Source organism: Tachypleus tridentatus, chromosome 1 (assembly GCF_004210375.1).
Source record: "Tachypleus tridentatus isolate NWPU-2018 chromosome 1, ASM421037v1, whole genome shotgun sequence".
Classification (NCBI taxonomy): Eukaryota; Metazoa; Arthropoda; class Merostomata; order Xiphosura; family Limulidae; genus Tachypleus; species Tachypleus tridentatus.
The window spans coordinates 116410850-116435351 of record NC_134825.1 but is presented as its reverse complement, the minus strand read 5'-3'; the positions used below and the strand labels follow the sequence as shown (position 1 = coordinate 116435351).

The following is a 24502-nucleotide window of genomic DNA, read 5'->3' as shown; positions in this document are numbered from 1 at the left end:
TTTCTTACCCTCTGTGTGAACTGCTCTCTTTTCTTACCCTCTGAATGAATTGCTCTCTTTATTACCCTCTGAATGAATTGCTTTTTTTCTTACCCTCTGTGTGAACTGCTCTCTTTCTTTCTTACCGTTTGTATGAACTGATCTCTTTCTAATCCTCTGTATGAACCGCTTTCTTTCTTACCCTCTGAGTAATGCTCTCTTTTTACCCTCTGTGTGAACTCCTCTCTTTCTTACCCTCTGAATGAACTGCTCTCTTTCTTACCCTCTGTGTGAACTGCTCTCTTTCTTACCCTCTGAATGAATTGCTCTCTTTCTTACCCTCTGAACGAATTGATCTTTCTTACCCTCTGTGTGAACTGCTCTCTTTCTTACCCTCTGTGTGAACTGCTCTCTTTCTTACCCTCTGAATGAACTGCTCTTTTTTCTTACTCTCTGAATGAATTGCTCTCTTTATTACCCTCTCAATGAATTGCTCTCTTTCTTACCCTCTGTGTGAACTGCTCTCTTTCTTTCTTACCGTTTGTATGAACTGATCTCTTTCTAACCCTCTGTATGAACCGCTTTCTTTCTTACCCTTTGAAGTAATTGCTCTCTTTTTACCCTCTGTGTGAACTGCTCTCTTTCTTACCCTCTGAATGAATTGCTCTCTTTCTTACCCTCTGTGTGAACTGCTCTCTTTCTTACCCTCTGTGTGAACTGCTCTCTTTTTCTCTTTCTAAGTTGGACTTTATTTCCAATTTTCTGGACAACTCAAGTATCCGTTTTTTTTCAGCTATCTACTACTTAGCCATCCTCTCTTTCCAACTCAAACTAACATTAAAAAGGCCTCTCTCTCTATCCCACTCTAGACTATTGAACTATTTCACACTCTGGACTACTTAGCCATCCTCTCTTTCCAACTTTATCTAATATTAAAAAGGTCTCCCACTCTAGACTACTGAACTATTTCACACTCTGGACTACTTAGTTACCCTGTCTTTCCAACTCTATCTAATATTAAAAAGGTCTCCCACTCTAGACTACTGAACTATTTCACACTCTGGACTACTTAGCTATCCTCTCTTTCCAACTTTATCTAATATTAAAAAGGTCTCCAACTCTAGACTACTGAACAATTTCACACTCTGGACTACTTAGCCATCCTCTCTTTCCAACTTTATCTAATATTAAAAAGGCCTCCAACTCTTGACTACTGAACTATTTCACACTCTGGACTACTTAGCCATCCTCTCTTTCCAACTTTATCTAATATTAAAAAGGTCTCCTACTCTAGACTACTGAACTATTTCACACTCTGGACTACTTAGCCATCCTCTCTTTCCAACTTTATCTAATATTAAAAAGGTCTCCCACTGTAGACTACTGAACTATTTCACACTCTGAACTACTTAGCCATCCTCTCTTTCCAACTTTATCTAATATTAAAAAGGTCTCCAACTCTAGACTACTGAACTATTTCACACTCTGGACTACTTAGCCATCCTCTCTTTCCAACTTTATCTAATATTAAAAAGGTCTCCAACTCTAGACTACTGAACTATTTCACACTCTGGACTACTTAGCTATCCTCTCTTTCCAACTTTATCTAATATTAAAAAGGTCTCCCACTCTAGACTACTGAACTATTTCACACTCTGGACTACTTAGCCATCCTCTCTTTCCAACTTTATCTCGTACTGAACTCGCCTCTACTACTTTCTCTTCTACTATCTGGACTGCCCAACTGTCCATTCTTTCCAACTCCCTGGATTAATTGACTCTTCTGTCTGACTTTCTAGACTATTAAAATATTCACTCTGACTCTATATACTACTGGAATGTTCTCTTTTTCTGACTCTATTTACAGTCACTGTCTCTCCAGTTATTTGTATAATTGTATTGCCCTTTGTTTAGTGCTGTGTATTTATTCTTACACTCTCCACTGCATTAAGGCCGTCAGTGATTTAGGGTTAAGTCTGCAGACTTACCAGGCTAAAACCCGGTTTGGATACCTGTTGTTAGAGGAACACAGATATCTTATTGTGTGGCTTTTGGCTTTTTTCTTAACTACTACAACAAAACAAGAATCAAACTCTAAACGACTGAACTATTCTCTGTTTCTGGATTACTGCACTGTCTTCTCTCTGTGTATGACTGAACTGTTCTCTCTCATTGGATTATTACACTGTCTTCTCTTTGTGTATGACTGAACTGTTCTTTCTCTCTTAATTATTTCACTGTCTTCTCTCTGTGTATGACTGAACTGTTTTCTCTCTGTGGATTATTGCACTGTCTTCTCTTTGTGTATGTATGACTGAACTGTTCTTTCTCTCTGGATTATTTCACTGTCTTCTCTCTGTATATGACTGAACTGTTCTTTCTCTCTGGATTATTTCACTGTCTTCTCTCTGAGTATGACTGAACTTTTCTCTCTCTCTAAATTATTTCACTGTCTTTTCTCTGTGTATGACTGAACTGTTCTTTCTCTCTGCATTATTACACTGTCTTCTCTCTGTGTATGACTGAACTGTTCTCTCTCTGTGGATTATTGCACTGTCTTCTCTCTGTGTATGACTGAACTGTTCTCTCTCTGTGGATTATTGCACTGTCTTCTCTCTGTGTATGACTGAACTGTTCTCTCTCTGTGGATTATTGCACTGTCTTCTCTCTGTGTATGACTGAACTGTTCTTTCTCTCTGCATTATTACACTGTCTTCTCTCTGTGTATGACTGAACTGTTCTCTCTCTGTGGATTATTGCACTGTCTTCTCTCTGTGTATGACTGAAATGTCTTTCTCTCTAGATTATTTCACTGTCTTCTCTCTGTGTATGACTGAACTGTTCTCTCTCTGTGGATTATTGCACTGTCTTCTCTCTGTGTATGACTGAAATGTCTTTCTCTCTGGATTATTTCACTGTCTTTTCTCTGTGTATGACTGAACTGTTCTTTCTCTCTGCATTATTATACTGTCTTCTCTCTGTGTATGACTGAACTGTTCTCTCTCTGTGGATTATTTCACTGTCTTCTCTCTGTGTATGACTGAAATGTCTTTCTCTCTGGATTATTTCACTGTTTTCTCTCTGTGTATGACTGAACTGTTCTCTCTCTGTGGATTATTTCACTGTCTTCTCTCTGTGTATGACTGAAATGTCTTTCTCTCTGGATTATTTCACTGTTTTCTCTCTGTGTATGACTGAACTGTTCTCTCTCTGTGGATTATTTCACTGTCTTCTCTCTGTGTATGACTGAAATGTCTTTCTCTCTGTGGATTATTTCACTGTCTTCTCTCTGTGTATGACTGAAATGTCTTTCTCTCTGGATTATTTCACTGTCTTCTCTCTGTGTATGACTGAACTGTTCTCTCTCTCTGGATTATTTCACTGTCTTCTCTCTGTGTATGACTGAACTGTTCTCTCTCTCTGGATTATTTCACTGTCTTCTCTCTGTGTATGACTGAACTGTTCTCTCTCTCTGGATTATTTCACTGTCTTCTCTCTGTGTATGACTGAACTGTTCTCTCTCTGTGGATTATTGCACTGTCTTCTCTCTGTGTATGACTGAAATGTCTTTCTCTCTGGATTATTTCACTGTCTTCTCTCTGTGTATGGCTGAAATGTCTTTCTCTCTGGATTATTTCACTGTCTTCTCTCTGTGTATGACTGAACTGTTCTTTCTCTCTGGATTATTTCACTGTCTTCTCTCTGTGTATGACTGAAATGTCTTTCTCTCTGGATTATTTCACTGTCTTCTCTCTGTGTATGACTGAAATGTCTTTCTCTCTGGATTATTTCACTGTCTTCTCTCTGTGTATGACTGAAATGTCTTTCTCTCTGGGTTATTTCACTGTCTTCTCTCTGTGTATGACTGAACTGTTCTCTCTCTGTGGATTATTTCACTGTCTTCTCTCTGTGTATGACTGAACTGTTCTCTCTCTGGATTATTTCACTGTCTTCTCTCTGTGTATGGCTGACCTAACATTTTCTCTCTTCGCCTCTTCTTACTTATTATTCCCTGCTTACCAGTGAACATAAAGTTGATGAAAGAGAAAGACTTTAACGTACCTATGGAAGTTACACACAGTTCAAAAATGTAACAGACGTGATTACTGTATCTCATGTTCACAAAGTTTTTACTGTAAGTTTACGTAGCGATTTTTACTTAGAGGTATAAACGATCAACAATACGATATTTTACTTTACACGTCAAATGTAAAAACACGCAATTCTGTAACACTGGATACAGACAACGATGTTAAAAGTTTCATTTGTGTATATCAAACACAGGAATAGTTAGAAGATCAGGCCGTTCAAAGCGATTCACAATCCAGAAAGCATGGCCAGGTGATTAAGGAACTTGAATCGTAATCTGAGGGTAATGGGTTCGAAACCCCATCTCAACAAATATGATCGTCCTTTCAGCTGTGGAGGTGTTATAATATGACGTTCAATCCCACTCTTCGTTTGTGTAAATAGTTTATCTTTCAACGTATTTTTTGATTTCATAAGGATTAAACTCGTGGTATTATACGTGTTGAAATCATCAGCTCGTTGCTATGGTAACGCATTCCATTCACCAGCAGACGTTATCGTGACGTCATCTGGCTGTAAAATGCCTCCAGCGACGCAACCATGGCTGATAGTCTGTGTTCTTGTCAAATCAGCTTGACGAATTAAAGTCAGTTGGGCGACGTCAAGTTCTTGCCCAGTGGTCGTTTAAAATCGAACAAGTCGTAAAGCGATGCATTTATAAACCACGTTCAGAAAAAAACTACAAAAAATGTAAGCCGTCGAACGTGTTTCACATACATATATATATATATATTTAAATTATCTCTGCTACTGAAAGCGAAAAAATAAAAAAGTTCTCAAGATTTATTATATCAATCCATCGGCCACATTTTTTTCTTTATATGCTTTTTAAGAAATCCGTGTATGCCTCATCATTTTGAGTAAATTCAGACTTTATATAATAATTCGAACCTGTGGAAAGAATATCCTATTTGTACTTAATACGTACTTAATCTATTTTATTGTTTGTACATGAAATACGAGACGTGGGGGTCAAAAGTTCATGATTTTCATTGACCTTTACTATTAATAATTAGTTTGGTGATGTTTATCAGCTGACAAAAATGTTCATTAATTCGATTACTACCATAAAACTTAATGTCCGTTTCGACTGCTTATAAATAATAGATGCTATGAAGGAACAGAACTTTCAAGGCTGAACTTTGGTTAACGTAACCGAACACAAATTAAAGAAATGCGATGTTAGCTTATCGTATTTTAGTCACTCGTTGGTTTGTTCAATGTCCGTGCGATTGAGAAATAAAGTGTTTTATCCACAATTCTTCCGTTACGAATGGCAAGAAAAAACGAGTCCAAGTAACGTAGGATACAAAATCGATTTGTAGTTATTCTTGCTTGGCGTTGGCTAACTGGATATCAGGGTTATTAAGACACTCGACTCGTAATCTTTGGGTCCCGGGTTCGAGTCCCGGTCGCACCAAACATGCTCGCCCTTTAACCCGTATGAGCGTTATAATGTGACGGTCAATCCCACTATTCGTTGCTAAAAGAGTAGCCCAAGAGTTGGCGGTGGGTGGTGATGACAAGCTGCCTTCCCCCTAGTCTTACACTGCTAAATTAGGGACAACTAGCACAGATAACCTTCGTTTAGCTTTGTGTGAAATTCAAAACAAATCAAACAAGAGACAAAATGTTGGACAGAAATAAATTTAATATCATTGAGAAACCATTAATAATTAGGTATTTTTATGGTACTACGGGCTCTGTAACCTATAAAACTATGGATGAATCCACCATCAATACGGTGTATAAATAGTTTTAAAAAACCGTTGAAATACGAACCCCCATTGGTACTCTAGGGTTATACACGTTATTGTGTCCGAAACACCCTGTCGCAGTTCGTCCTAGTTTAACCAGGTGGGTTAAGGCGTTCGACTCGTCATCTGAGGATCGCGGGTTCGAATCCCCGTCGCACCAAATATTTTAGCCGTGGGGACGTTATAATGGTGCGGTCAATCCCACTATTCCTTGGTAAAAGAGTAGCCCGAGAGTTGGCAGTGGGTGGTGATGATTAGCTGCCTTCCCTCTAGTCTCACACTGCTAAATTAGGGACGGCTAGCGCAGATAGCTCTCGTGTAGCTTTGCGCGAGATTAAAAAGCAAACAAACGTATCCTCAAGTGAATGAAATCGAGTTATAGCTTTACGACTTACTATTACCGTTTTCGAGGCTCTAACCGTTCAAGTAAATTTCGCTTGCGCAAGTAGTGTCGTTTAGGTAACGTCATGAGGCCTAGAAGCACTGTTTCCTGCAACGAGTCTGCCTGTAGGAATCACATTATTATGCAGTTGTAATAGTATGGGATAAGCAGCAAATACATTCGTCAGTCTATACTCGTAATATGCCGTGTTTATCAATATTCAAATTTAAAAGTGTACAGACAAGTTATATTAATGCATATCTACAACTTGATAGAAAGTTCGAATAGTTTTGTGATTTCATTTTCTTCTGTTTTCTTATTTTTGTTGAATCGTCCCTCTAGAGTAAATAACGCATGTATGTTTATGTTCTGTTATAACATCTGATATCTTTACGAATATATATCTTATCTTCCTTAACGAACTTTCCAGTCAATTACGTTACCAGGTAAGATAGGACATACATTAGTAGAGGGACAGAGACATATCGTTACAGAAAGATAAGACTGTGTTACCAGGGAAGATAGGACATACATTAGTAGAGGGACAAGAGACACGGAACATAAAAGCTAAAAGATATAGTAAATAATCACTGTTATTAATAAAATTAAACAAATTATGTTGCGTTATTAATCATTACACTAAATAATGATTTTATAAATGACCTAAATAAAACCTGCCATAATTTCTGTTCACTTTAGCTTATACCATGAAACCTGATGGTGTAAGCCACTACTATATATGTATACCTGCTTGCTTGCTTGTTATTGGAAGAAAGGGCCCTTTGGCTCTTTATATATAGAGCAGATATAATATGGCTGACGTATCATAACACATCATTTTTTAATAATTATTTTCCCTCATTATTTCTTATGTTAAAAGAACTGCTAAATGTCAAATATCTGATCCGAATAATGGAGATTAGTGGAACTGAAAAGATATTAATGCTTCTCAAAGTAATAATCACCTCACACAGCGTTTTTTTTTGCACGAAACTTCACGTGCGTTTTTTCCCACGTGAGCTTGTTTGTCAATAAAACTCGTGAAGCTGTGTTAGACCAGTAAAATAATTAAAAATATTTATTTGTTAATAGCCTAGCAGATCTTCGTGTCAGTGAAAATATGAAATAACAAGTTTAAACTATTGTATATTGGATTATCAAGCTTTATTTCCGATAAATGGCTAAACGATATTAATAGGTAGAAATAAATATGACATGTAATTAGAGATTATAAGTTTAAAACATTCGTGCATTGAAAACTATGAATTTGTTCCAGGCATCAGATATTTTGATAAACAGAAGTATTTGTGTCACGAAAGAGAGGGAATACGTGCTTAAAACAGCTTGTATTTTCCAACAGATTTTACGCAACGTTTCACAATGTACGAGATAGAATAAAATTAGTGGTTCAAAGCTGTTTTTAGTGTTTGTTTACAAAAGTTTATAAAATATTCGTTAATAAAATAAAGTTTTATTCTTTACATTACTGATCCGAAAAGGTAGAACACTTGTTTCTTAACTAATATTAAAATACCATCTCTAGTTGAGATATTTATTTTGGTTTATAAACTCTGGTTTAGAAACGTTAACTAAATCAGATTTAGAAAAAAACAGTATTTTCTTTATGAATCAAAGGAAATTCCTTATTTTAAAGAACACAAAAAGTTATAGAAATGAAACCGATGTATGATAGTTAGCTATAACAATGTTGTGTGAATGATATTTCTCTGTAGGTTCCATAAATGTACATGTATGATAGTCAATCATAACAATGTTGTGTGATGATATTTCTCTGTAGGTTCCATAAATGTACATGTATGATAGTCAATCAAAACAATGTTGTGTGAATGATATTTCTCTGTAGCTTCCAACAATGTACGTGTATGATAGTCAACCATAACAATGTTGTGTGAATGATATTTCTCTGTAGGTTCCAACAATGTACGTGTATGATAGTCAACCATAACAATGTTGTGTGAATGATATTTCTCTGTAGGTTCAAACAATGTACGTGTATGATAGTCAACCATAACAATGTTGTGTGAATGATATTTCCCTGTAGGTTCCAACAATGTACGTGTATGATAATCAACCATAACAATGTTGTGTGAATGATATTTCCCTGTAGGTTCCAACAATGTACGTGTATGATAGTCAACCATAACAATGTTGTGTGAATGATATTTCTCTGTAGGTTTCAACAATGTATATGTCTGATAGTCAACCATAACAATGTTGTGTGAATGATATTTCTCTGTAGGTTTCAACAATGTACATGTATTATAGTCAATCATAACAATATACATGTATGATAGTCAACCATAACAATGTTGTGTGAATGATATTTCCCTGTAGGTTTCAACAATGTACGTGTATGATAGTCAACCATAACAATGTTGTGTGAATGATATTTCTCTGTAGGTTTCAACAATATACATGTCTGATAGTCAACCATAACAATGTTGTGTGAATGATATTTCTCTGTAGGTTTCAACAATGTACATGTATTATAGTCAATCATAACAATATACATGTATGATAGTCAACCATAACAATGTTGTGTGAATGATATTTCTCTGTAGGTTCCAACAATGTACATGTATGATAGTCACTCATAACAATGTTGTGTGAATGATATTTTTCTGTAGATTCCAACAATTTGCATGTATGATAGTAAATCATAACAATGTTGTGTAAATGATATTTCTCTGTAGGTTCCAACAATGTACATGTATGATAGTCAACCATAACAATGTTGTGTGAATGATATTTCTCTGTAGGTTTCAACAATGTACATCTATTATAGTCAATCATAACAATGTTGTGTGAATGATATTTCTCTATAGGTTCCAACAATGTACATGTATGATAGTCAACCATAACAATGTTGTGTGAATGATATTTCTCTGTAGATTCCAACAATGTACATGTATGATAGTCAACCATAACAATGTTATGTGAATGATATTTCTCTGTAGGTTTCAACAATGTACATGTATGATAGTCAACCATAACAATGTTGTGTGAATGATATTTCTCTGTTGGTTTCAACAATGTACATTTATGATAGTCAATCATAACAATGTTGTGTAAATGATATTTCCCTGTAGGTTCCAACAATGTACGTGTATGATAATCAACCATAACAATGTTGTGTGAATGATATTTCCCTGTAGGTTCCAACAATGTACGTGTATGATAGTCAACCATAACAATGTTGTGTGAATGATATTTCTCTGTAGGTTTCAACAATGTATATGTCTGATAGTCAACCATAACAATGTTGTGTGAATGATATTTCTCTGTAGGTTTCAACAATGTACATGTATTATAGTCAATCATAACAATATACATGTATGATAGTCAACCATAACAATGTTGTGTGAATGATATTTCCCTGTAGGTTTCAACAATGTACGTGTATGATAGTCAACCATAACAATGTTGTGTGAATGATATTTCTCTGTAGGTTTCAACAATGTACATGTCTGATAGTCAACCATAACAATGTTGTGTGAATGATATTTCTCTGTAGGTTTCAACAATGTACATGTATTATAGTCAATCATAACAATATACATGTATGATAGTCAACCATAACAATGTTGTGTGAATGATATTTCTCTGTAGGTTCCAACAATGTACATCTATGATAGTCAATCATAACAATTTTGTGTAAATGATATTTCTCTGTAGGTTCCAACAATGTACATGTATGATAGTCAACCATAACAATGTTGTGTGAATGATATTTCTCTGTAGGTTTCAACAATGTACATGTATTATAGTCAATCATAACAATGTACATGTATGATAGTAAATCATAACAATGTTGTGTAAATGATATTTCTCTGTACGTTCCAACAATGTACATGTATCATAGTCAACCATAACAATGTTGTGTGAATGATATTTCTCTGTAGGTTCCAACAATGTACATGTGTGATAGTCAATCATAACAATGTTGTGTGAATGAAATTTCTCTGTAGATTCCAACAATGTACATGTATGATAGTCAACCATAACAATGTTGTGTGAATGATATTTCTCTGTAGGTTCCAACAATGTACATGTATGATAGTCAACCATAACAATGTTGTGTGAATGATATTTCTCTGTAGGTTTCAACAATGTACATGTATGATAGTCAACCATAACAATGTTGTGTGAATGATATTTCTCTGTTGGTTTCAACAATGTACATGTATTATAGTCAATCATAACAATGTACATGTATGATAGTCAATCATAACAATGTTGTGTAAATTATATTTCTCTGTAGGTTCCAACAATGTACATGTATGATAGTCAACCATAACAATGTTGTGTGAATGATATTTCTCTGTAGGTTTCAACAATGTACATGTATTATAGTAAATTATAACAATGTACATGTTTGATAGTAAATCATAACAATGTTGTGTAAATGATATTTCTCTGTAGGTTCCAACAATGTACATGTATGATAGTCAACCATAACAATGTTGTGTGAATGATATTTCTCTGTAGGTTCCAACAATGAACATGTATGATAGTCAATCATAACAATGTTGTGTGAATGATATTTCTCTGTAGGTTCCAACAATGTACATGTATGATAGTCAATCATAACAATGTTGTGTGAATGATATTTTTCTGTAGATTCCAACAATGTGCATGTATGATAGTCAACCATAACAATGTTGTGTGAATGATATTTCTCTGTAGGTTTCAGCAATGTACATGTATTATAGTCAATCATAACAATGTACATGTATGATAGTCAATCATTACAATGTTGTGTGAATGATATTTCTCTGTAGGTTCCAACAATGTACATGTATTATAGTCATTCATAACAATGTTGTGTGAATGATATTTCTCTGTAGGTTCCAACAATGTACGTGATTGATAGTCAACCATAACAATGTTGTGTGAATGATATTTCTCTGTAGGTTTCAACAATGTGCATGTATGATAGTCAACCATAACAATGTTGTGTAAATGATATTTCTCTCTAGGTTCCAACAATGTACATGTATGATAGTCAACCATAACAATGTTGTGTGAATGATATTTCTCTGTAGGTTTCAACAATGTACATGTATTATAGTCAATTATAACAATGTACATGTATAATAGTAAATCATAACAATGTTGTGTAAATGATATTTCTCTGTAGGTTCCAACAATGTACATGTATGATAGTCAATCATAACAATGTTGTGTGAATGATATTTCTCTGTAGGTTCCAACAATGTACATGTATGATAGTCAATCATAACAATGTTGTGTGAATGATATTTTTCTGTAGATTCCAACAATTTGCATGTATGATAGTCAACCATAACAATGTTGTGTGAATGATATTTCTCTGTAGGTTTCAACAATGTACATGTATTATAGTCAATCATAACAATGTACATGTATGATAGTCAATCATAACAATGTACATGTATGATAGTCAATCATAACAATGTTGTGTGAATGATATTTCTCTGTAGGTTCCAACAATGTACATGTATTATAGTCATTCATAACAATGTTGTGTGAATGATATTTCTCTGTAGGTTCCAACAATGTACGTGTATGATAGTCAACCATAACAATGTTGTGTGAATGATATTTCTCTGTAGGTTTCAACAATGTACATGTATTATAGTCAATCATAACAATGTACATGTATGATAGTAAATCATAACAATGTTGTGTAAATGATATTTCTCTGTAGGTTCCAACAATATACATGTATGATAGTCAACCATAACAATGTTGTGTGAATGATATTTCTCTGTAGGTTTCAACAATGTACATCTATTATAGTCAATCATAACAATGTTGTGTGAATGATATTTCTCTATAGGTTCCAACAATGTACATGTATGATAGTCAACCATAACAATGTTGTGTGAATGATATTTCTCTGTAGATTCCAACAATGTACATGTATGATAGTCAACCATAACAATGTTATGTGAATGATATTTCTCTGTAGGTTTCAACAATGTACATGTATGATAGTCAACCATAACAATGTTGTGTGAATGATATTTCTCTGTTGGTTTCAACAATGTACATTTATGATAGTCAACCATAACAATGTTGTGTGAATGATATTTCTCTGTGGGTTCCAACAATGTACATGTATGATAGTCAATCATAACAATGTTGTGTGAATGATATTTCTCTATAGGTTCCAACAATGTACATGTATGATAGTCAACCATAACAATGTTGTGTGAATGATATTTCTCTGTAGATTCCAACAATGTACATGTATGATAGTCAACCATAACAATGTTGTGTGAATGATATTTCTCTGTAGATTCCAACAATGAACATGTATGATATACAATCATAACAATGTTGTGTGAATGATATTTCTCTGTAGGTTCCAACAATGTACATGTATGATAGTCAACCATAACAATGTTGTGTGAATGATATTTCTCTGTAGGTTCCAACAATGTACGTGTATGATAGTCAACCATAACAATGTTGTGTGAATGATATTTCTCTGTAGGTTTCAACAATGTACATGTATGATAGTCAACCATAACAATGTTGTGTGAATGATATTTCTCTGTAGGTTTCAACAATGTACATGTATGATAGTCAACCATAACAATGTTGTGTGAATGATATTTCTCTGTTGGTTTCAACAATGTACATGTATTATAGTCAATCATAACAATGTACATGTATGATAGTCAATCATAACAATGTTGTGTAAATTATATTTCTCTGTAGGTTCCAACAATTTACATGTATTATAGTCAATTATAACAATGTACATGTATGATAGTAAATCATAACAATGTTGTGTAAATGATATTTCTCTGTAGGTTCCAACAATGTACATGTATGATAGTCAATCATTACAATGTTGTGTGAATGATATTTCTCTGTAGGTTCCAACAATGAACATGTATGATAGTCAATCATAACAATGTTGTGTGAATGATATTTCTCTGTAGGTTCCAACAATGTACATGAATGATAGTCAATCATAACAATGTTGTGTGAATGATATTTTTCTGTAGATTCCAACAATGTGCATGTATGATAGTCAACCATAACAATGTTGTGTGAATGATATTTCTCTGTAGGTTTCAACAATGTACATGTATGATAGTCAACCATAACAATGTTGTGTGAATGATATTTCTCTGTTGGTTTCAACAATGTACATGTATTATAGTCAATCATAACAATGCACATGTATGATAGTCAATCATAACAATGTTGTGTAAATTATATTTCTCTGTAGGTTCCAACAATGTACATGTATGATAGTCAACCATAACAATGTTGTGTGAATGATATTTCTCTGTAGGTTTCAACAATGTACATGTATTATAGTAAATTATAACAATGTACATGTGTGATAGTAAATCATAACAATGTTGTGTGAATGATATTTCTCTGTAGGTCCCAACAATGTACATGTATGATAGTCAATCATAACAATGTTGTGTGAATGATATTTCTCTGTAAGTTCCAACAATGTACATGTATGATAGTCAATCATAACAATGTTGTGTGAATGATATTTTTCTGTAGGTTCCAACAATGTACATGTATGATAGTCAACCATAACAATGTTGTGTGAATGATATTTCTCTGTAGGTTTCAACAATGTACATGTATTATAGTCAATCATAACAATGTACATGTATGATAGTCAATCATAACAATGTTGTGTGAATGATATTTCTCTGTAGGTTCCAACAATGTACATGTATTATAGTCATTCATAACAATGTTGTGTGAATGATATTTCTCTGTAGGTTCCAACAATGTACATGTATTGATAGTCAACCATAACAATGTTGTGTGAATGATATTTCTCTGTAGGTTTCAACAATGTGCATGTATGATAGTCAACCATAACAATGTTGTGTAAATGATATTTCTCTGTAGGTTCCAACAATGTACATGTATGATAGTCAATCATAACAATGTTGTGTGAATGATATTTCTCTGTAGGTTCCAACAATGTACATGTATGATAGTCAATCATAACAATGTTGTGTGAATGATATTTTTCTGTAGATTCCAACAATTTGCATGTATGATAGTCAACCATAACAATGTTGTGTGAATGATATTTCTCTGTAGGTTTCAACAATGTACATGTATTATAGTCAATCATAACAATGTACATGTATGATAGTCAATCATAACAATGTACATGTATGATAGTCAATCATAACAATGTTGTGTGAATGATATTTCTCTGTAGGTTCCAACAATGTACATGTATGATAGTCAATCATAACAATGTTGTGTGAATGATATTTCTCTGTAGGTTCCAACAATGTACATGTATGATAGTCAACCATAACAATGTTGTGTGAATGATATTTCTCTGTAGGTTTCAACAATGTACATGTATGATAGTCAATCATAACAATGTACATGTATGACAGTAAATCATAACAATGTTGTGTAAATGATATTTCTCTGTAGGTTCCAACAATGTACATGTATGATAGTCAACCATAACAATGTTGTGTGAATGATATTTCTCTGTAGGTTTCAACAATGTACATCTATTATAGTCAATCATAACAATGTTGTGTGAATGATATTTCTCTATAGGTTCCAACAATGTACATGTATGATAGTCAACCATAACAATGTTGTGTGAATGATATTTCTCTGTAGATTCCAACAATGTACATGTATGATAGTCAACCATAACAATGTTGTGTGAATGATATTTCTCTGTAGGTTTCAACAATGTACATGTATGATAGTCAACCATAACAATGTTGTGTGAATGATATTTCTCTGTTGGTTTCAACAATGTACATTTATGATAGTCAACCATAACAATGTTGTGTGAATGATATTTCTCTGTGGGTTCCAACAATGTACATGTATGATAGTCAATCATAACAATGTTGTGTGAATGATATTTCTCTATAGGTTCCAACAATGTACATGTATGATAGTCAACCATAACAATGTTGTGTGAATGATATTTCTCTGTAGATTCCAACAATGTACATGTATGATAGTCATCCATAACAATGTTGTGTGAATGATATTTCTCTGTAGATTCCAACAATGAACATGTATGATATACAATCATAACAATGTTGTGTGAATGATATTTCTCTGTAGGTTCCAACAATGTACATGTATGATAGTCAACCATAACAATGTTGTGTGAATGATATTTCTCTGTAGGTTCCAACAATGTACGTGTATGATAGTCAACCATAACAATGTTGTGTGAATGATATTTCTCTGTAGGTTTCAACAATGTACATGTATGATAGTCAACCATAACAATGTTGTGTGAATGATATTTCTCTGTAGGTTACAACAATGTACATGTATGATAGTCAACCATAACAATGTTGTGTGAAAGATATTTCTCTGTTGGTTTCAACAATGTACATGTATTATAGTCAATTATAACAATGTACATGTATGATAGTAAATCATAACAATGTTGTGTAAATGATATTTCTCTGTAGGTTCCAACAATGTACATGTATGATAGTCAACCATAACAATGTTGTGTGAATGATATTTCTCTGTAGGTTCCAACAATGAACATGTATGATAGTCAATCATAACAATGTTGTGTGAATGATATTTCTCTGTAGGTTCCAACAATGTACATGTATGATAGTCAATCATAACAATGTTGTGTGAATGATATTTTTCTGTAGATTCCAACAATGTGCATGTATGATAGTCAACCATAACAATGTTGTGTGAATGATATTTCTCTGTAGGTTTCAACAATGTACATGTATTATAGTCAATCATAACAATGTACATGTATGATAGTCAATCATAACAATGTTGTGTGAATAATATTTCTCTGTAGGTTCCAACAATGTACATGTATTATAGTCATTCATAACAATGTTGTGTGAATGATATTTCTCTGTAGGTTCCAACAATGTACATGTATGATAGTCAACCATAACAATGTTGTGTAAATGATATTTCTCTGTAGGTTCCAACAATGTACATGTATGATAGTCAACCATAACAATGTTGTGTGAATGATATTTCTCTGTAGGTTTCAACAATGTACATGTATTATAGTCAATTATAACAATGTACATGTATAATAGTAAATCATAACAATGTTGTGTAAATGATATTACTCTGTAGGTTCCAACAATGTACATGTATGATAGTCAACCATAACAATGTTGTGTGAATGATATTTCTCTGTAGGTTCCAACAATGAACATGTATGATAGTCAATCATAACAATGTTGTGTGAATGATATTTCTCTGTAGGTTCCAACAATGTACATGTATGATAGTCAATCATAACAATGTTGTGTGAATGATATTTTTCTTTAGATTCCAACAATGTGCGTGTATGATAGTCAACCATAACAATGTTGTGTGAATGATAGTCAATCATAACAATGTTGTGTGAATGATATTTCTCTGTAGGTTCCAACAATGTACATGTATTATAGTCATTCATAACAATGTTGTGTGAATGATATTTCTCTGTAGGTTCCAACAATGTACGTGTATGATAGTCAACCATAACAATGTTGTGTGAATGATATTTCTCTGTAGGTTTCAACAATGTACATGTATGATAGTCAACCATAACAATGTTGTGTAAATGATATTTCTCTGTAGGTTCCAACAATGTACATGTATGATAGTCAACCATAACAATGTTGTGTGAATGATATTTCTCTGTAGGTTTCAACAATGTACATGTATTATAGTCAATCATAACAATGTACATGTATGATAGTAAATCATAACAATGTTGTGTAAATGATATTTCTCTGTAGGTTCCAACAATGTACATGTATGATAGTCAACCATAACAATGTTGTGTGAATGATATTTCTCTGTAGGTTTCAACAATGTACATCTATTATAGTCAATCATAACAATGTTGTGTGAATGATATTTCTCTATAGGTTCCAACAATGTACATGTATGATAGTCAACCATAACAATGTTGTGTGAATGATATTTCTCTGTAGATTCCAACAATGTACATGTATGATAGTCAACCATAACAATGTTGTGTGAATGATATTTCTCTGTAGGTTCCAACAATGTACATGTATGATAGTCAACCATAACAATGTTGTGTGAATGATATTTCTCTGTTGGTTCCAACAATGTACATTTATGATAGTCAACCATAACAATGTTGTGTGAATGATATTTCTCTGTAGGTTCCAACAATGTACATGTATGATAGTCAATCATAACAATGTTGTGTGAATGATATTTCTCTGTAGGTTCCAACAATGTACATGTATGATAGTCAATCATAACAATGTTGTGTGAATGATATTTCTCTGTAGATTCCAACAATGTACATGTATGATAGTCAACCATAACAATGTTGTGTGAATGATATTTCTCTGTAGATTCCAACAATGAACATGTATGATAGCCAACCATAACAATGTTGTGTGAATGATATTTCTCTGTAGGTTCCAACAATGTACATGTATGATAGTCAATCATAACAATGTTGTGTGAATGATATTTCTCTGTAGGTTCCAACAATGTACATGTATGATAGTCAACCATAACAATGTTGTGTGAATGATATTTCTCTGTAGGTTCCAACAATGTACATGTATGATAGTCAACCATAACAATGTTGTGTGAATGATATTTCTCTGTAGGTTCCAACAATGTACATGTATGATAGTCAACCATAACAATGTTGTGTGAATGATATTTCTCTGTAGGTTCCAACAATGTACATGTATTATAGTCAACAATAACAATGTTGTGTGAATGATATTTCTCTGTAGGTTCCAACAATATGCATGTATGATAGTCAACCATAACAATGTTGTGTGAATGATATTTCTCTGTAGGTTCAAACAATGTACATGTATGATAGTCAACCATAACAATGTTGTGTGAATGATATTTCTCTGTTGGTTTCAACAATGTACATGTATGATAGTCAACCATAACAATGTTGTGTGAATGATATTTCTCTGTAGGTTCCAACAATGTACATGTATGATAGTCAATCATAACAATGTTGTGTGAATGATATTTCTGTAGGTTCCAACAATGTACATGTATGATAGTCAACCATAACAATGTTGTGTGAATGATATTTCTCTGTAGATTCCAACAATGTACATGTATGATAGTCAACCATAATAATGTTGTGTGAATGATATTTCTCTGTAGGTTCCAACAATGAACATGTATGATAGTCAATCATAACAATGTTGTGTGAATGATATTTCTCTGTAGGTTCCAACAATGTACATGTATGATAGTCAATCATAACAATGTTGTGTGAATGATATTTCTCTGTAGATTCCAACAATGTACATGTATGATAGTCAACCATAACAATGTTGTGTGAATGATATTTCTCTGTAGGTTTCAACAATGTACATGTATGATAGTCAACCATAACAATGTTGTGTGAATGATATTTCTCTGTTGGTTTCAACAATGTACATTTATGATAGTCAACCATAACAATGTTGTGTGAATGATATTTCTCTGTGGGTTCCAACAATGTACATGTATGATAGTCAATCATAACAATGTTGTGTGAATGATATTTCTCTATAGGTTCCAACAATGTACATGTATGATAGTCAACCATAACAATGTTGTGTGAATGATATTTCTCTGTAGATTCCAACAATGTACATGTATGATAGTCATCCATAACAATGTTGTGTGAATGATATTTCTCTGTAGATTCCAACAATGAACATGTATGATAGTCAATCATAACAATGTTGTGTGAATGATATTTCTCTGTAGGTTCCAACAATGTACATGTATGATAGTCAACCATAACAATGTTGTGTGAATGATATTTCTCTATAGGTTCCAACAATGTACATGTATGATAGTCAACCATAACAATGTTGTGTGAATGATATTTCTCTGTAGGTTTCAACAATGTACATGTATGATAGTCAACCATAACAATGTTGTGTAAATGATATTTCTCTGTAGGTTCCAACAATGTACATGTATGATAGTGAATCATAACAATGTTGTGTGAATGATATTTCTCTGTAGGTTCCAACAATGTACATGTATGATAGTCAATCATAACAATGTTGTGTGAATGATATTTTTCTGTAGATTCCAACAATGTGCATGTATGATAGTCAACCATAACAATGTTGTGTGAATGATATTTCTCTGTAGGTTTCAACAATGTACATGTATTATAGTCAATCATAACAATGTACATGTATGATAGTCAATCATAACAATGTTGTGTGAATGATATTTCTCTGTAGGTTCCAACAATGTACATGTATGATAGTCAATCATAACAATGTTGTGTGAATGATATTTCTCTGTAGGTTCCAACAATGTACATGTATGATAGTCAACCATAACAATGTTGTGTGAATGATATTTCTCTGTAGGTTTCAACAATGTACATGTATGATAGTCAACCATAACAATGTTGTGTGAATGATATTTCTCTGTAGGTTCCAACAATGTACATGTATGATAGTCAACCATAACAATGTTGTGTGAATGATATTTCTCTGTAGGTTTCAACAATGTACATGTTTTATATTAAATCATAACAATGTACATGTATGATAGTAAATCATAACAATGTTGTGTAAATGATATTTCTCTGTAGGTTCCAACAATGTACATGTATGATAGTCAACCATAACAATGTAGTGTGAATGATATTTCTCTGTAGGTTTCAACAATGTACATCTATTATAGTCAATGATAACAATGTTGTGTGAATGATATTTCTCTGTAGGTTCCAACAATGTGCGTGTATGATAGTCAACCATAACAATGTTGTGTGAATGATAGTCAATCATAACAATGTTGTGTGAATGATATTTCTCTGTAGGTTCCAACAATGTACATGTATGATAGTCAATCATAACAATGTTGTGTGAATGATATTTCTCTGTAGGTTCCAACAATGTGCGTGTATGATAGTCAACCATAACAATGTTGTGTGAATGATATTTCTCTGTAGATTCCAACAATGTACATGTATGATAGTCAACCATAACAATGTTGTGTGAATGATATTTCTCTGTAGGTTCCAACAATGTACATGTATGATAGTCAACCATAACAATGTTGTGTGAATGATATTTCTCTGTAGGTTCCAACAATGTACATGTATGATAGTCAACCATAACAATGTTGTGTGAATGATATTTCTCTGTTGGTTTCAACAATGTACATGTATGATAGTCAACCATAACAATGTTGTGTGAATGATATTTCTCTGTAGGTTCCAACAATGTACATGTATGATAGTCAATCATAACAATGTTGTGTGAATGATATTTCTCTATAGGTTCCAACAATGTACATGTATGATAGTCAACCATAACAATGTTGTGTGAATGATATTTCTCTGTAGATTCCAACAATGTACATGTATGATAGTCAACCATAACAATGTTGTGTGAATGATATTTCTCTGTAGGTTCCAACAATGTACATGTATGATAGTCAATCATAACAATGTTGTGTGAATGATATTTCTCTGTAGGTTCCAACAATGTACATGTATGATAGTCAATCATAACAATGTTGTGTGAATGATATTTCTCTGTAGATTCCAACAATGTACATGTATGATAGCCAACAATAACAATATTGTGTGAATGATATTTCTCTGTAGATTCCAACAATGTGCATGTATGATAGCCAACCATAACAATGTTGTGTGAATGATATTTCTCTGTAGGTTCCAACAATGTGCATGTATGATAGTCAATCATAACAATGTTGTGTGAATGATATTTCTCTATAGGTTCCAACAATGTACATGTATGATAGTCAACCATAACAATGTTGTGTGAATGATATTTCTCTGTAGATTCCAACAATGTACATGTATGATAGTCAACCATAACAATGTTGTGTGAATGATATTTCTCTGTAGATTCCAACAATGTACATGTATGATAGTTGCTATAACAATGTTGTGTGAATGATATTTCTTTGTGAGGTTCCAACAATGTCATGTATTATAGTCATAACAATGTTGTGTGAATGATATTTCTCTGTAGGTTCCAACAATGTGCATGTATAATAGTCAACCATAACAATGTTGTGTGAATGATATTTCTCTGTTGGTTTCAACAATGTACATTTATGATAGTCAACCATAAAAATGTTGTGTGAATGATATTTCTCTGTGGGTTCCAACAATGTACATGTATGATAGTCAATCATAACAATGTTGTGTGAATGATATTTCTCTGTAGGTTCCAACAATGTACATGTATGATAGTCAACCATAACAATGTTGTGTGAATGATATTTCTCTGTAGATTCCAACAATGTACATGTATGATAGTCAACCATAACAATGTTGTGTGAATGATATTTCTCTGTAGGTTCCAACAATGTACATGTATGATAGTCAATCATAACAATGTTGTGTGAATGATATTTCTCTGTAGGTTCGAACAATGTACATGTATGATAGTCAATCATAACAATGTTGTGTGAATGATATTTTTCTGTAGATTCCAACAATGTACATGTATGATAGCCAACAATAACAATATTGTGTGAATGATATTTCTCTGTAGATTCCAACAATGTGCATGTATGATAGCCAACCATAACAATGTTGTGTGAATGATATTTCTCTGTAGGTTCCAACAATGTGCATGTATGATAGTCAATCATAACAATGTTGTGTGAATGATATTTCTCTATAGGTTCCAACAATGTACATGTATGATAGTCAACCATAACAATGTTGTGTGAATGATATTTCTCTGTAGATTCCAACAATGTACATGTATGATAGTCAACCATAACAATGTTGTGTGAATGATATTTCTCTGTAGATTCCAACAATGTACATGTATGATAGTCAACCATAATAATGTTGTGTGAATGGTATTTCTCTGTAGGTTCCAACAATGAACATGTATGATAGTCAATCATAACAATGTTGTGTGAATGATATTTCTCTGTAGGTTCCAACAATGTACATGTATGATAGTCAATCATAACAATGTTGTGTGAATGATATTTCTCTGTAGATTCCAACAATGTACATGTATGATAGCCAACAATAACAATATTGTGTGAATGATATTTCTCTGTAGATTCCAACAATGTGCATGTATGATAGCCAACCATAACAATGTTGTGTGAATGATATTTCTCTGTAGGTTCCAACAATGTGCATGTATGATAGTCAATCATAACAATGTTGTGTGAATGATATTTCTCTATAGGTTCCAACAATGTACATGTATGATAGTCAACCATAACAATGTTGTGTGAATGATATTTCTCTGTAGATTCCAACAATGTACATGTATGATAGTCAACCATAACAATGTTGTGTGAATGATATTTCTCTATGGGCTCCAACAATGTACATGTATGATAGTTAGCTATAACAATGTTGTGTGAATGATATTTCTTTGCAGGTTCCAACAATGTGCATGTATTATAGTCAACAATAACAATGTTGTGTGAATGATATTTCTCTGTAGGTTCCAACAATGTGCATGTATAATAGTCAACCATAACAATGTTGTGTGAATGATATTTCTCTATAGGTTCCAACAATGTACATGTATGATAGTCAACCATAACAATGTTGTGTGAATGATATTTCTCTGTTGGTTTCAACAATGTACATTTATGATAGTCAACCATAAAAATGTTGTGTGAATGATATTTCTCTGTGGGTTCCAACAATGTACATGTATGATAGTCAATCATAACAATGTTGTGTGAATGATATTTCTCTATAGGTTCCAACAATGTACATGTATGATAGTCAACCATAACAATGTTGTGTGAATGATATTTCTCTGTAGATTCCAACAATGTACATGTATGATAGTCAACCATAATAATGTTGTGTGAATGATATTTCTCTGTAGGTTCCAACAATGAACATGTATGATAGTCAATCATAACAATGTTGTGTGAATGATATTTCTCTGTAGGTTCCAACAATGTACATGTATGATAGTCAATCATAACAATGTTGTGTGAATGATATTTCTCTGTAGATTCCAACAATGTACATGTATGATAGCCAACAATAACAATATTGTGTGAATGATATTTCTCTGTAGATTCCAACAATGTGCATGTATGATAGCCAACCATAACAATGTTGTGTGAATGATATTTCTCTGTAGGTTCCAACAATGTGCATGTATGATAGTCAATCATAACAATGTTGTGTGAATGATATTTCTCTATAGGTTCCAACAATGTACATGTATGATAGTCAACCATAACAATGTTGTGTGAATGATATTTCTCTGTAGATTCCAACAATGTACATGTATGATAGTCAACCATAACAATGTTGTGTGAATGATATTTCTCTATGGGCTCCAACAATGTACATGTATGATAGTTAGCTATAACAATGTTGTGTGAATGATATAGTCAACAATAACAATGTTGTTTGCAGGTTCCAACAATGTGCATGTATTATAGTCAACAATAACAATGTTGTGTGAATGATATTTCTCTGTAGGTTCCAACAATGTGCATGTATAATAGTCAACCATAACAATGTTGTGTGAATGATATTTCTCTATAGGTTCCAACAATGTACATGTATGATAGTCAACCATAACAATGTTGTGTGAATGATATTTCTCTGTAGATTCCAACAATGTACATGTATGATAGTCAACCATAACAATGTTGTGTGAATGATATTTCTCTGTAGGTTCCAACAATGTACATGTATGATAGTCAACCATAACAATGTTGTGTGAATGATATTTCTCTGTAGGTTCCAACAATGTACATGTATGATAGTCAATCATAACAATGTTGTGTGAATGATATTTCTCTGTAGATTCCAACAATGTACATGCATGATAGCCAACAATAACAATATTGTGTGAATGATATTTCTCTGTAGATTCCAACAATGTGCATGTATGATAGCCAACCATAACAATGTTGTGTGAATGATATTTCTCTGTAGGTTCCAATAATGTGCATGTATAATAGTCAACCATAACAATGTTGGGTGAATGATATTTCTCTATAGGCTTCAACAATGTACATGTATGATAGTTAGCTATAACAATGTTGTGTGAATGATATTTCTTTGTAGGTTCCAACAATGTGCATGTATAATAGTCAACCATAACAATGTTGTGTGAATGATATTTCTCTGTAGGTTCCAACAATGTACATGTATGATAGTCAACGATAACAATGTTGTGTGAATGATATTTCTCTGTAGGTTCCTACTATGTGAATTACAAATGTTCATAAAATAGAAAAACTTTGTAATTCTTCTCGAGGACCTACAAAATAACATCTAACATTTAATACATCA

At 33.1% G+C, this 24502-nt stretch overlaps 1 pseudogene across 1 annotated transcript in view; it reads left to right on the top strand.

Annotated features, from left to right (window-relative positions):
• LOC143222259 (roundabout homolog 1-like) overlaps nt 1–24502 on the top strand; it is a 199879-nt pseudogene that overhangs the window by 66747 nt on the left and 108630 nt on the right. The gene's annotated exons all lie outside the window — the stretch shown is intronic.